The sequence below is a fragment of the Rhopalosiphum padi genome, chromosome 3 (assembly GCF_020882245.1).
Source record: "Rhopalosiphum padi isolate XX-2018 chromosome 3, ASM2088224v1, whole genome shotgun sequence".
Taxonomy (NCBI): Eukaryota; Metazoa; Arthropoda; class Insecta; order Hemiptera; family Aphididae; genus Rhopalosiphum; species Rhopalosiphum padi.
Window position 1 is genome coordinate 39062955 of NC_083599.1, and position 16118 is coordinate 39079072.

Here is a 16118-nt window from a genome sequence, read left to right on the forward strand (position 1 = left end):
TTGATAATATATTAGTATAAGCTATAGGTATAAATCATAAGTAGGTAAAATACTAAAATGTAAAATATTTATGTATTCATAGTAAATTGTAGTTAAATATTAAACAGAAATAAATACAGTCTGTATTAAACAGAATGACGTATTTATTCAATGTTTTAAAAATATTTATTCTATCTCATTCATAGAAATATTAAAACAAAATTTTATATGTGTACTGTGTTAATGACTTCTTAATGTGTTATGATATTGTATTCCGAGGATTTTTATTTAGAAACATTGTTATAGAACAACAAGAGGGCGCCAACGATACACGATCGAAATCGATGCGTCGTCCACAAAAAACACGGTTCCGTATTTGGTATATGCGTCGTTTTTTATTGACGATAGATGGCGCAAACGAGCTGTACCATTTGTATCATCGAAGTGCGGTCAACTAATTTATGAAATAATGTATTTTAAATCAATTATCGATGACAAGTGAGGTGTGGTTAAATACATTATTGACATTTACAGCAATTTTTCAAAATCCGGTTTTCGGAAAATCGATATTTTCGCTTTTTTCGAAAACGTCAAAATTGAAAACTGCAATCGTCTTAGAATCGTTTTTGCCTTTAAGATAGCTTTGTGAATTTGAAAGAGTATCGCTTCTCGGCCTATCGGCTAAGATCAAAGTGTAGTATCTGTTCTTATCAGCTTAACATCTGATACACCTTTCATTGAGAGGTTCAAATGTTAAACTAATTTTTTCAAAATTTGGTGGAGATTTTGGGGCTTGCTCCTGCTCCACCGCGGGTTGACCCGGTATTGCAGTACCACCGGGAACGGCCCACATATTAAAATGATATAGTTATAGTTAATAGTAATAGGAAATTGAAATTCAAAACTTTTTTGAAAATTTTGAAAATTCAAAATCCAAAAACCAAAATTTTGGAAATTATTTCATTTTCCCAAAATTTTGTGGATTTTGGATTTAGCGTCTAAAATTACGTATGTCGCTATATTATTACTATGTATGTAGAAAAAATATTGCATTCTTGACAATTGTTAGAAAAATTATGTACGTGTGTTTAAGTTACAACGTAGCTATGTATCGTATATAGAGATCTTGTTCGTACGATTTATATGAAATGTGTAGTGTGACGTGCACTGATCAACTTTATTTGCGATTCATGAATTGTGAATAATATTTAATTTTTTTAATATTGACTATTATTATAGCGAGAGTGTTTGATTTTTCATAAAGATGAAGGATAAATAATTATAAAATTGTATTACGATAGCATTTTTGTGTTTTTTAAATCGATGTGCATTGCGGCCTGCCGTGTGTACACCACACGATTATGACCTCCACTACGACTACGACGGCTACGTGTACAGGGTTTGGTATTAATAGACTGCTCATTGTGTGGGCGTCGCGGTAGCATTTGACGGAAAAGTAGTGGGACTAGAGCGCTATAAACGTGAATACATGAACAATAGAATATTATTACATCTTGACGATATTGCAATTTAAGGCAGTAAATTAGATTCTAAACTTTATTTTCCTATGGAGAATTTATTTTTTATATATTGGAAATCGAACTTTTTTGTATTATTCGTATAAAACGAAAATACAAGGTATAAACTACTATAAAGAAATAATGTGTTTCTCATAGAAATACATTGTATTGCGTTAACAATATTTCCTTTGAAAGTTAGGCAAATTAAACTTTCACTAATTGTATTCAATACGATGTAAAAATGTAGACTTGGGCCCGTTGCATTTTCATTTGTCCTGAGTTCATTTTTAGAAACCCTATAATACTGATCTTGGGGAAATATAAGGTATTTATATAATAAATAAATTATTTTATAATATTTAACTCGAAGAAAAATAAATCTATAAATGTAATAAATAATAATGTACTTTAATGTACTTAAAAATATATAATTAATTATATATGTTTATTGACAAAATATCTGTGCCAAAGCTTGTGTTGTGGAAAAGTAGAGTATTTTTAAAATTTATCATTTGTTGGTCCATGTTTCATGAAGTCATGACTACTGTAAATAGAAAATTAAAATTTTTGAGTTGGTATAGAATTCAGCTTAATACTTATAATTTATAATATCTTTTTCAAGCTAAAATCCTGTAATAATATAATATTAATGTAAAAAAAGTTTTATAAAGAATTTTTACTTATTTTTAAAATTTAATTGTAATTATATAAACATTTGTAAAAAGTCAAATGATGTATTGAATACTGAATTTGTGGTGTTTTTACTTTTTTGTACGTTTTTTTCAACTGTATTTCCACCAATATTGTTACATACAGGTACAATAAATTGTTTTGATTCCATCATGGCAAATCCTATTTTGGAATATTAGAAATTAAAAAAGTTATAATGGTTGGTATACATTTTGAAACATATTGGATTTTAGATAAATTATTATCTTCATCGGTTGTATTAACCTTCAATAGAGCATAGTGTAATGATCAAACATATTATTTAGAAAGTAATAATAAATATTGCACTAACTTCTTTATCAACATGTTTTAGTTTTAACATATTGTTCAGATAATCACTTTTTTAATTTTTAACAAACATTCTTTAAAATGAAGTTTTGAGATGATAAAGACTAGTTAGATTTCCTTCATAGCATCTCTGGGTTGATATTAATAAAAAAAGAATTTATAATTCATGTATCATGTTTATTGAAAAATATTTGATATCAATGGTTTTTACTTAGTTTACGTACAGCGTGTAGTTGAGTTGTATACCTCACTAATGTTTAACCAGCTCTGGTTTTTGTCTTTTGAGAACACAGAGCTGAACACTTTATTTTCCATTTTTCCAGTACATATTTCAATAATAATTATTTTTCCTCAAAGGTATAGTTAGTTTCCCTACTTCTTTTATTTGATGAATAATACAGAATTTTAGAATTACACTATAACAATTAATGAGTTAAAATTATAATGTATTAATGTGTAATGTATAGATACATACATATACATGTATTTAGAATTTTAGAATATTAAATATTATTTATTATTTAATTCGGTGGTATAAATTATAAACTATAAACATTGTTTTTGTGATAATAACAATGATGTTATCACTGATGAGACATTTTAACCGATTACTACAATAGAGCAGACTCTCAACTTGTTCCACAATGCACAATTCTTAACATTATTATTATTTATTATCATCTACTGATTAATTTTATCCTACGAAAGGCAAATTTTTATTAGGAAGATAAATTTTGTTGAAAAACATTTGTCAAATCGTTTTCTTTAAACTGGAAGATTATTCGCCGAATAGTTATTTGATGAATAGCTGTATATCTGCTAGCCAATTACACATTTAATTAGTCAAGTGATTTTTACATTTTGTCGGTGAATTTAAGTGATTTTTTTCTTTTTCTTCGTTTCTTCCCTCTGTGTGCGCGAAACCATCATCCGGTATAGGCTGAACACAATCCGGGTGATAGTCACAGAACCAGAGGATCACAGGGTCCTGCTGGAAGTTTATTCGCTGAATAGTTATTTGAGTTATAGTTTTTTAATCTGCTAGCCAATCACATGTCTAATTTGTATACTATTTTTATATTGTTATTGTTTGTTTATACCTAAATATGTCGAGAAAATATGAAACTTACTGCTTATAATAAATAATTGCCTATTTCTTTTAGAGTAATTGAGTATAGGTACCGTATACCATATGAACTATGAAGTACATTTATATTTTTGTACTTGGTACAACGTCAAATACACTATACACCTCAGCATAATACAGTCGTCCACATCTTCTTGTATGAAGATATCCATTTTGTAGTAATATATATTTTTCGTTTTTGTTGCACCACGTGATCTTATATTGTAGTTGACCTTTAGGTGTCTCCATAAACACTCAATTGTTTGAGTTTGAGCACCTGTATGCGGATCTATGAAGTTCTTACTATGATTAACAGTTTGGTGAAGAAAACCGTGATTTTTTAAAGTGCTGTATGCTCTCCACTCATCGATTAGTATGATAGTTATGATTTTCTTTGTTAGAATTATCCTCGGAAGTATCGGTAGTATTACCATCAGTACCTTCATTATCAACAGGTTTACAATCTCCAAGGCGAAGTCTTCCTCTGTAATAATCCTCTACAGTTATGTAGATAGCATGCGACACCAATAAATCGACTGTAGATAGCATACGACACGTATACCATAAATTGTAAATGCATTTTTATATTAGTTTTATAAGTGTCAAACTTATTAAGAAACTGAAAGTGACGACCTGTAGGCTGAAGTCGATACTGTCATATTGCCCTTATTGGCACAATCATTACAACAATAAATTTGTTAATTGTGATTTATAATTATAGAGATTGTAAGTTATAAGAGCTAAATAGTAAATGGGCAAAAATGGAAAATGTGTATGCAAATATGCACAAAAATTGTAATATATATAAAAAATAAATTTATAAGTAGGTAATAAAAAATAAATACATTTTTAAGATTAACCATAAATCATAATAGTATAATAAATTGCACTGGTTGTCAATTTTCTGTGCATAAGATATAGACATCAATAAAAAAACTAATGTAATTTCAAGACCTTCATCGTAAATTGTTTAAACCATATTGATGCATGCTAAAAAATGTCTTGTTAAGATCAATGAACAGTCCTAATCTAACCGTAATATCATTGATTATAAATGTATATTAATATACATTGCCATTGAGATGTATTTTAATCAGTATTGAATTACATAAATTATATATAAAATGCAAACTTTTTATTTAATATTGTAATAATTCTTTTATACAACTCATAATATTGCTTTATGTAATAAATTGATTATCATGCTATTATAATATTATATTATGTAACTATTAAAGTTTTAAATATGAAATTAACTATAAACTTATTAAAGAAGTTAGTAATTTTAAAAAATTTACACTAATTAACATTATTTTTTTATATCGCAAATTTTATATTACTTACATTATATTTACTAGGCAAAAATATTTTTGATAATTTGGTGGAAACTGGACAGATATGTACTTACTAACAACTAATGTGTCAACATCATATTTGCTAAATAAAGTTTTTCATTATAATATAATTTGAAATAATGAAATTGCTAATATAATATGTAAACCAAAAATACTACAACAATTTAATTTTTACAAAATTAAAAGCAATGTGTTTATATTTATTAATTAATACATTATTAAATTTATCAAATGTTTGAAATTAATAGTATGTTTCACATATAATTTACATCGATACTAGTAACGATCAACAATGCGTTACAAAAATATACATATGGTGCAGATGTATGTGGAAGCAGTCAGAACCTTAGTTAAGTGGTTGAGAGAGAGATTCTTGGAAAAGTTCTCTCCGCCTACAGGCAGGTCGCCTTTTTGGTCATTTTACTGGTGCCCCAATTGATACTCTTTGGAAACAGAGATGTGTCAGCATTTCATCTTCCGTATAAACAACGTCTATACAAATATCGCTCTTACAATATGAACCCGGGTTGAATGACTAACATTATCAATGAAGGTAATTGGTAATGGACGACTAAAACTATAATCTTGATGATAGCTGTAAACTTGTTTTCCGTGACCAATTTCACAAACAACAATATACAGTATTTGGCCCACTTTACAATGTTAGTTGGTAGAAATAGTTTGTAAAAGCAGAATAGAAAATGGTGTTGGTGAATAGTTTTTACATTAGATGAACCTGGACATATGAGTGTAGTCTGAAACACCTAGTAGTATCAAAATAGCTTCTAAATTTTTTAAGTCTGGGTAATAATCTTTTGAGCACGGTGGATTTCACACTGGCACAATTTTTGGACTCCAACAGTTCTTTCGCCGAACATTGTAAAGGAAACCAAGTACTGTATATTGGAAGTGGATTTGGCTAAGGATAACAAGTATGCAGATGCCACCTAGACTAAAGTGTCGACCAACAACTTCAATCAATTTTAATGATATTATAGGCACACAATTCGGAATACAGATCATAAAATGAATATTTATATAAATGCTGTTTATGCGTTAGACAAAGTGCTGACACCTTTCTTCGTCCCCGGTGAAAATGCTGACTGCAGCCAAAGCAGAATGGGCTGCTATCAATTATGTCAGGATCTGACACCAACACAATCATACTGGTCAACCATGTACATAGTTCGACCTATGAAAACAACTCGTGTTCTTTGTCAGTTGGAAATTGACGGTAATAAAGCATCTTTTTTTTTCTTTGTAAATCATTACATGGGGGCCAAACTATTTTCACATTGCTTAGCCCCAAAGGTAATGAAGCATCTGTAATCTAGCATTACAACAAAGATAGTTAAAAACTTAAAGAACATCTTTATCCATTTTGCCAGTTTGTAGATGATATTTTTTTTGCTTATTATTACTTCTATGATTTTATTGTACGATATTGTAGTTGCTACTGAAAGTTCAATCTGTAAATCATACAAAATAGACAAGTGTTGTTATTGACAAGTTGATAAATAAATGATAATATTTTTATGTATCTATTTTATAAATAATTATGTAATTGTTAATTCATAATATATTACATTATTATTAAATATTAATTATTAATTATTAGTTATTACTAGGGTTCGGATTTGAAGGCAAATGCCTTTCTTTTATTAATCATAATAGAAAAATAATTTTTATACAAAAATGTGTTTCATTTAATTTCTTAGACGATGGATCTTTTTTTTTTGCCTTTTTACTTATAAATGCCTTTTTTTTACCTTTTGTACTTATAAATGCCTATTTTGTGTTTAATTTTTCAGTTGATTTTATAATTTTATACACAGCTTGCGTATTATCGCTACAAATGGGTTTTATTATTCGCAATATTTATCGATATCGTCTTATCGAGTATTTGGTATGGCCATAAAATTATCCGTACACCTATTTAAAGATTAAGATATGTTCGTAATGTGTAGATTCATGATTGTTCGTCAGTCCGCCCGCATTTGTCGATTGCAATAATTGTCGTTCAATAATTTTTCCACACATTTATTTTATTCTCTTTTTTAATTATGCCAAAAGTTAAACAAAATCACAATTTCAAGTTGAAAAAGTATGTTTCAGAATTCGGTGAAAATATTTTTTCAACCGATGGATTAATTTTATATTGTAATTACAAATTTTATTTGTATTTTTCTCAAAATGTGTGCATTTAAAAGTTTTTAAAAAATGTTTACTATTTTATTTTGTAGTATATTTATGAATTGCCTTTTTTTATATTTTAAATGCTTTTTTTTATTGATTATATTGCCTTCAAATCCAAACCCTAGTTATTACATATTAACTGTTTTACCAAGTGGCAAATACTGCATGAATTTAATTTGTTTACATTGAGTCATAGGTAAGTAGTAAATATAACAACTTAATACTTAATATTATAATTTAAAATTGTATTGATATACATATATTATTTTATAATTGTTCATATACGATACAAATTAATAAGCAACAATGTTTGGTATTTACAGGTACTTTTAATATAATTATGAATCATAATTTATCTTATCTACTTTATAGTTATATATCACCATAATTATTTAATTAATATTGTAGAATGTAGTAGTACAAGTACAGTGACTTTACTTAAACACTATATAGCAGGGGTGGACAGCGAGAAGAGAATCGCGAGCCACCAAATATATTAATAAATATGGAAGAGCCAAAATGTGCAGAACAAAAAATAGTCATACATAAATACATATTAAAAATTTTTTTTTGTAAAAATGTTATGATAAAATGCGAGCTGCAAAAGTCTATGACGCGAGCCATGGTTTAGCCACCTCTACTATATAGAGCCAACTTATAGTTATTATTCATTAAATACATTAAGTTGATTGTAGGTTTTTTACCTTTATAAATTGTATAGTATTCTTGTTTATTTGGTAGTCAATAGTAATGATAGTTAAATGTCCTAGATTCGAGAATAAAAAATATAAACAAATTAAGATTTCTAATTAAATGTAAAATATGATTAAGCTCATATTTAATCTATATATTTATTTAATTATAATATGGTTATCTATTTCAAAATAGTTATTATATTATTAATATATACGATTGGCAATACATTGATATTTTTGTCTACAATTTTAAATTTCAATCTGTTCTTGTAGAAAAGTGATTCTAATTAATACAGTTTTTTTTAGTAGGAGTACCGCGAGAGACCTTTGCACCTACTTTTATAAGTAATTGGGAAAAAACAAAAAAAAAAAAATAAAATAGAAAACACTGGAATTTTTAAGCAAAACTAGATTTTAACCTAACCAATTTTTCTTATTTTTTTGTAATTCAAAAATGAATAAGTAACCGTCGATTATAAGTGTTACAAATATTATGAAGTCAAACATTTTTCATTATCATTTTAAGTTCAAATTTGGAAGAAATTAGACATTAAACAAAAAAAACTGATTTGTTCTAAAAAAGAGCTTTATCTGTGATTTTTAAGGTAACTAATTTATGTCTTAAACAATATGTTTGTTTTTAAAATAAAATAAAATAGAAACAATTTATAAATAAGAATATTAAATATGACATTTTTTTTTGTTATACAATTTTGAAGTACGGAAAACGAAAAACAAATTAGTTATACAATTACATATTATAGAAAATGTATTATAATGTTATTTAGATTGTAAAAGTTGTTGAATGTTTTATACAAAAAAAAAAATTAGAATTATGATTACTATTATAATTATATACATAGATCGTGCAGTCACATAATTATATTCCTACAAACGTATTATATAATATTATAACGTAAGTCATCTATTACTTAACATTAAAATCTATCGATAATAAGTCAGCGCATATGGTTAATAACGGACGAGAAAAACTTAGTAATACCTAATACCGAAAATAATTAATATAAGTTGATAACCAGATGTTTGTAATGATTATAAATTTGTATCTATATTTTTTGTTGATAAAATCACATTATAATGTAAAACTTACATTGTGAGTCGTCTACGGCGCCGAAGAGTGAGCGTTGACCCGATAATGGTGAACGTCAGCCAATTCCGAAATCCTCTAATCATCTTTTCGGATCTAATAAAGTTAAGATAATATTTACTGTTTATTACAAAACAAAATATTTAACTACCATAAGTATTGCTATAAAAAAAAAATAGTTACTACTTACCTTTAGTTTAATCGCAGTAATACAGAATATAAGTGGCCGCGCATACACGACCATCGTTTAGTCTGCTAAACGAGTGCGAAACCTTTGTCCGGACGAAGAAATGCGTAAGAAATAAGAATGCGGCGCCATCGACGCCCGTGTACGACACCGGTCGCTAGACGCCAACCACCTACCAGGCTACCAACGTAATATATAAAAATAATATGCGCATGTGTGTGGTTCGTTTAGTTCGTGTTCAGTGTGCTCTGGTTGGTATTAAAATCCCACAGAAATCGTGCTCAACAGGGGTTGTTGCGTTTAAAACGTGTGTATTTGTGACCCGATATCCCGATCTACAGTAAAATCAGGCAATATAATATGAAGACAGCGTGACTGTGGTTCGTACGTATAGGTACCAGAGGGGGTCCGCGAACGTAAATTAAGTTTAGTTCAGAAAATAAAGCAATCGTTTTATTATCATTATTTATTGTTGTTTTAATTTTTAATTTTTATTAAGGGCTCCGGCAGAGAAAAAGTTTGGGAAATACTGTATTGAGAGAAAATGATTGTTGTTGCATAAAAAAAAGAACAAAATGTTAATTATATTACCTATATCGTATACTTCAGTAGTTCCCAACATTTTTTTCTTTCATACTCTGAAGATTAATATTTTGCTAGATTATACCCTTCATTATAACTTAAAGCTTTTTTCACACAACTACATTTATAAAATGTTTAAATAAAAAATAACAATTATACTATAATATCAATATATCATGTAATAATGTAATTTGATTTACCCATTGCGATATCTCTTGAAATAATAGAAATAGAGTTATCATAATTCAGTTTTTTTTAATACGATTCACAGGGATAAGAACTAAAAATATTTCATTTTTAATTTATTTTAATGTTTTAGTAAAAAAGTTAAAAAATATATTTTTTTATTTAATTATAATTAATTAATAAATAATAATTTATTAATTTCCAGTAGGAGTACCATTAATCAGTGGTGTATTGGAGGGTATACGGGGGTATACGGCGTATACTTACTTCTCAATTTTTTTGTTTAGCGTATACTCTCTAAATAAACGACGATACGCGAGTATACGGCCGTATAGCCCCGTATACCTGTTAGAATTTTCAAAAATGAATAAAATTCCCTAAAAATACAAAATAAAAACTGTACTATTAAATTCTATTTTTGATGAATTAAATTTCTGTAAAGACGACCCTCGAATGTAATCGTTAGAAAAAAAGATGCAAATGCATCAAGTTCCGGGCCCTAGAAATCATGATTAGTGTACTAATCACTAAGTTATTGGTAGTTAGTAACCATTCTAATTTCTTAGACTGTACTATTTTTTTTAAGTTAATCTTTGGTCAAAGTGATAGGTACTGATAATTAGAATAAAGATTGTTAGTGAATTCGAGGGAAGCGAGAAAAAATTTTTTTTGATTCAATGTTATAGGTATATCATTGACACCTAAGATCTAGAAGGCGTATACCCACGAATATTTTTAGCAATACACCACTGCCATTAATGCTTTATATTCAACAACAAAACTTATTTATGAAAAATTAGGTAATAATGAAAAAGCCATAGCAATATTCTTGGATCTGGCTAAGGCATTCGATATTGTAGACCATAGGAAATTGATAAATATTTTGCCAAGTTTTGGAATAAATGGGGAAAGCCTAAGCTGGTTCGAGAGCTATCTGGAAAATAGGACACAAGAGATAGTCTCAATAAATAATGAGTTAAGTAGTGAAAAAAAAATTGATTGTGGTGTTCCTCAGGGCAGTGTGTTGGGACCTATTTTGTTTATTTTATACATTAATACTATTTGTGATTCAAATACAGGTGGATTAGTGGTTACTTATGCTGATGACACTCGCCTTCTTTTTTCGGGAAAATCTTGGGAAATTGTAAAAGAAAAAACTATTATAGGCCTTAATAAACTATTTCAAGAGTTAAATAATAAAGAACTAACCTTAAATATTAAAAAAAAACCAATTTTATGACTTTCTCTATAAACAACACCCTAATTCCCATTAATGATATACCTATATATACATGTGGTAATATTAACTCCAATAGTTGTAATTTTCAAGATATAATAAGGGTACCTAACGTGAATAAAATATCTGGGTGTTATTATTGACTCAAATTTGAGATGGAATATACATATTGATAATACAGTAATGCGCTTGAGATCAGTAATTTTTAAGTTTTATAAATTGAACAAAATACTATCAACATGGAAGTCATGCGTACTGTCATATGAAGCTCTGCATAAGTCCATTATGCAATACGCGGTTAATAATCTGGGCCCTGCGGAGAATGTGCGGATAATGCAATAAGACCTCTAATAGTACAACAGAACTCAGCGGTAAGAATATGTATGGACAAAAAAGATAGACAGCCCTGTCTATGTCATCATTAAATTACAAAACATTAAAAGTGTTGCCAGTTAGAGCTCTATATAAGTTATCTGCAATTGTAAATACTTCTAAATAAACTATAAATAAATTAGCTCAGTGATATTAGACGTAAAAAGGGGTCCAGCCCGGAAAAATTCCCACCTAGCTGAATTTTGGTACACACCTTTATGACATCGTTGTAAACAACTTGTGAAAAGTCGCCATCTGTATCATGTACGCGTCAAAGGTTATTCGAGGTCAAAGGTCACGAAATTGGCATTTGTTTGAATATCTCGCTTTTTATGAGTCATACAATAAAAAGTTATAGTTATATGTTATAGAGGAAGTAATTATCTATAAAAAAGGTCTTATGACATTTTCACGTAAAAGTTATAGTTTTTACGTTATACGGCCATCAAAATGTACACTTTTAATGAAATATGAATTTTTTGCTAAAAACAAGTAGCCTTTTCGAATATCTCGCTTTATACTGGTTATACAAAAAAAATTTTCATACAAAAATTGTAGAGGACAAAATTATCTACAAGATGGGTTATACATATATATCCAATCGCACTTGCGGTATTCGAATTTTAACGTTTACCGTAAAAAATTACGGTAATATTATATAATATGTATGTATATAATTATAATATAATAAATAACGATAATAAGATTGCATTTGTTTCCACACCACCATTGAGGTAGAAGCACGGCGTGTTTTTTTTTCATGGTTCCCCAGTAGGCCTAATCCATGTAGTCAACACTCAACAATTATATTATCATAGTAAAGTTATCTAATAGTCAAAACAAAGTAATTAATATTACATTTTAGTTATTATTAATCATTAACTTCGCACTCGTCTTCTTGCATTTCTTCGTTGATTTCATTAGGGATTACTCGATTACAATATCACTCCAGGTTCCACAACTAAATTTACTAAAAAAATTCGTCGGTAAATTTTTTAAATGCCTGTTCATCCATATTATTTTTTAATTTGAGCATATCCTGCAAATATAAATGAGCAGATTTTGCATACAAAAAATGTCCTGAAGCGTGAAAAAAAGGAAGTATTTTTTTTATAGCACTCAAGTGTCCGTCCCAATTTCCTAGTCTTTCAGATCTGTAGTGGGCCAGCAACTGGTCACCGAAATTGCAGGTCGTGTCGAAATAAAAAGAGTCGAAATATTTCTAAGTGTCGTTTATTTAATTAATTGAAAATATTCTAAGTCCAAATGATAGATTTCTGATATAGACTGACATGAAGGTGCTTGCGCTAACTCTGATAAATCACATCTGCAGGAGTCCTCTCCAGGGCCCCCTTATATAGTCTGTGTCCCCCAACCTACTACCCATGTACCATCTAGCCTATTCCTAAGTGCGTCATTTGTTCTCACACTATTACGTATTTCAGGATGCACGTGCGATGATTAATCTCGATATGACATCCGGTGGCGATCTGCCCACGCACAGGTGGTCAACCGCAATCACTGTATCCGAGTTCCCAGAACTCGAAATGTGATTAAAAATATGTTTATAATATATAATTGTAGGCCTATGGTTGGGTTAGGTTAATACATCGCTGGATTTGTTCATCTCCCAGTCCTGAGGGTTAGAGTCAAAAATGGGTTTTGTTTTTAGACCCGACACAATACCGTTTCGGTACGATAGCTACCCCTCTCGCATTATTTGGTAATATGTTTATTTCTACGTCGTAGTATTCTTATTGCGCGTCATGTTATTATCATATATTATGGGTAATTGTTATCCTAGTACTTAGGCCTACGTCGTAGTATCCTTTATTGTGTACTATATTATTGGACATCAGAGCACGTAGCACAACTAATAAAATTTTTAAGTATAGATACCACATAAAAATATTGTACCCATAACTTTGCCGTTGGTCCTCGATTTTGTATTTTTTCCAAAATACCATTGAACTGTTCTATATATGGTTGAAGTATAGCGCTAGAACCTTCTACATCTTCATATGAAACATTTTGTGCAATTATTTGTTCAATATAACTAAAAATTCGTCAGTACCTATGGTCATCGATTTCTATATCTTTAGCAATAACTGTCGATAACGCTAAATGTAATAATACGTGACTCAAAATGTCCATCGTCTCTTTCATTGAGTTTTGAATTTATTTATAATATAATATTATAAGTACTGCTTATTCGTAAGTTTATATTACATAGCCTACTAAATGGCGGGTAATTGTTTCATTTGTAAAATCGCTTTCGGTCGGCGAAACTATAAATGTCGAGCGTGGATTACAAACGTTGAAAAACACTAGCAAGTAGCAATGAAAGAGACGTTGGACATTTTGAGTCACATTTACTACATTTAGCGTTATCGGACACTTGAATGCTATAAAAAAATGCTTCCTTTTTTCCACGCTTCTGGACATTTTTTGTATGCAAAATCTGCTCATAGTGACTAGTGTCTAGAAGTCATATTTATTAGTATTTAATAGATACACACTTCTCGAATCCGTAGTATACCTACACACTTACAATATCGGACTACACATTTTGTGTCGGGGTTCACTAAAAAATAGGCCGGGGCTGCAATGGTATCAAATCTTGCGTTTTAGGTCCTTCTCTTCAATAAAATCATCTATACAGCTATATCTGCACTATAATTTGATCGTCCGCCCTGCACTACACTAGGTTTGAAAACAATTTTTTGAATGTACTCGTATTGTATTTAGAAGGAATTGTATTTATCTTATTCACGTATAACACTGCGTTAAAGTCTTTGTGAACTACAGATTGTGCCAAATTGATCGTCTTGTCAATAAGGTGCATCTTACGCATATGTTCCTAGTACCGAATTTTGAGTTTTAAGTCACCCTCTTCAATAAAACCATCTATATACCTGTTATACATCTGCAGTATAAATTGATCGACCGCCCACTACACTCGGTTCGAAAACGATTTGTGGAATGTATTGTATTCAAAAGAAATCGTATTCGTCCTGTTCATATAGAACACTGTGTAATGTATTTGATAACTATAGATGCCATAAGAATGATCCTTCTGCCACAAAATGCATTTTACGCATATGTTCCTAATACCGAATTTTGCGTTTTCAGTCACCCTCTTCAATAATACCATCTATATAGCTATATCTGCAGTATAATTTGATCGACCACCCACTACAATCGGTTCGAAAATGATTTTTGGAATGTATTGTATTTAAAAGAAATCGTATTCGTCCTATTCATGTATAACACTACGTTAAAGTCTCTGTGAACTACTGACGGAGCTCGGATGATCGTCTTGTCGACGAGGTGCTCTTTACACATGTAGCCCTGGTACCATATTTTGCGATTTAAGTCACCCTCTTCAATTATACCATCTTTATAGCTAATATCTGCAGTATAATTGGGCCAGCCATCCACTGTACATGGTTTAAAAACGGTTTTTGGAATGTATTGTATTTAAAAGAAATCGTATTCGTCCTAATCATATAGAACACTGTGTAATTTATTTGATAACTATGGATGCCACAGGGATGATCCTTCTGCCACAAAATGCATTTTACAAATGTAGCCCTAGCTAGCTGGTACCATATTTTGCGTTTTAAGTCATCCTCTTCGATAATATATCAGCTATATATAGGCCAACGGTTTCCAAACTTTTTTAGCCTCGAAGCATTTTTTTAAGTAGAAGTTTGTCGTGGAGCCCCCAAGAAATATTTAACGTTAATTTTCATCTGTCTGTGTAAATTTATTGTGGTATTACGAACGGAGCCCTTTATAAGCCATTGCGGAGCACAGTTTGGAACCGCTGATATCGGAATATAGCTATATATCTGCAGTATGATTTGATCGGTCGCCCACTCCACTCGGTTCGAAAACGATTTGTGGAATGTATTATGTTCAAAAGAAATCGTATTCGTCCTATTCATATAGAAAACGGTGTAATGTATTAAACAACTATTGATGCCACAGGGATGATCCTTCTGCCACAAAATGCGTCTTACGCATATATTCCTAATACCAAATTTTGCGTTTTCAGTCACCCTCTTCAATAACACCATCTATATGTAGCTATATATACAGTATATTTTGATCGGCCGCCCACTACACTCGGTTCGAAAACGATTTTTGGAGTGTATTGTATTCGAAAGAAATCGTATTCGTCCTATTCATGTATAACACGACTACGTTAAAGTCTCTGTGAACTACTGACGGAGCCCGGATGATCGTCTTGTCGACGAGGTGCTTCTTACACATGTAGCCCTGGTACCATATTTTGCGATTTAAGTCACCCTCTTCAATTATACCATCTATATATGCATATATGTAGCTATATTTGCAGTATGATTTGGCCGGCTGTCCACTATAATTGGTTCGAAAACGGTTTTTGGAGTGCATTGTATTTAAAAGAAATCGTATTCGTCCTATTCATATAGAAAACGGTGGAATGAATGTATTTTACAGCTATAGATGCCACAGGGATGAACCTTCTGCCACAAAATGCGTCTTACGCATATATTCCTAATACCAAATTTTG

General features: G+C 30.0%; 1 long non-coding RNA gene and 1 other non-coding gene across 3 annotated transcripts; one reads left to right on the forward strand and one right to left on the reverse strand.

Moving 5' to 3' along the window:
• The first annotated feature begins 640 nt into the window (after positions 1-640).
• LOC132928109 (U2 spliceosomal RNA) lies at positions 641-835 on the forward strand. Its single transcript, XR_009661983.1, has one exon. It is a non-coding gene; the product is annotated as a U2 spliceosomal RNA (small nuclear RNA).
• A 5120-nt stretch (positions 836-5955) lies between these two features.
• On the reverse strand, positions 5956-9311 carry LOC132924564 (uncharacterized). 2 transcript variants are annotated; one of them, XR_009661345.1, is made up of 4 exons: positions 9187-9311; positions 9000-9092; positions 7898-7959; positions 5956-6466 (listed from the first exon to the last, which is right to left on the reverse strand). It is a non-coding gene; the product is annotated as an uncharacterized LOC132924564 (long non-coding RNA). The 2 variants fall into 2 exon arrangements; XR_009661344.1 differs by lacking the exon at positions 7898-7959.
• Positions 9312-16118: the final 6807 nt, after the last annotated feature.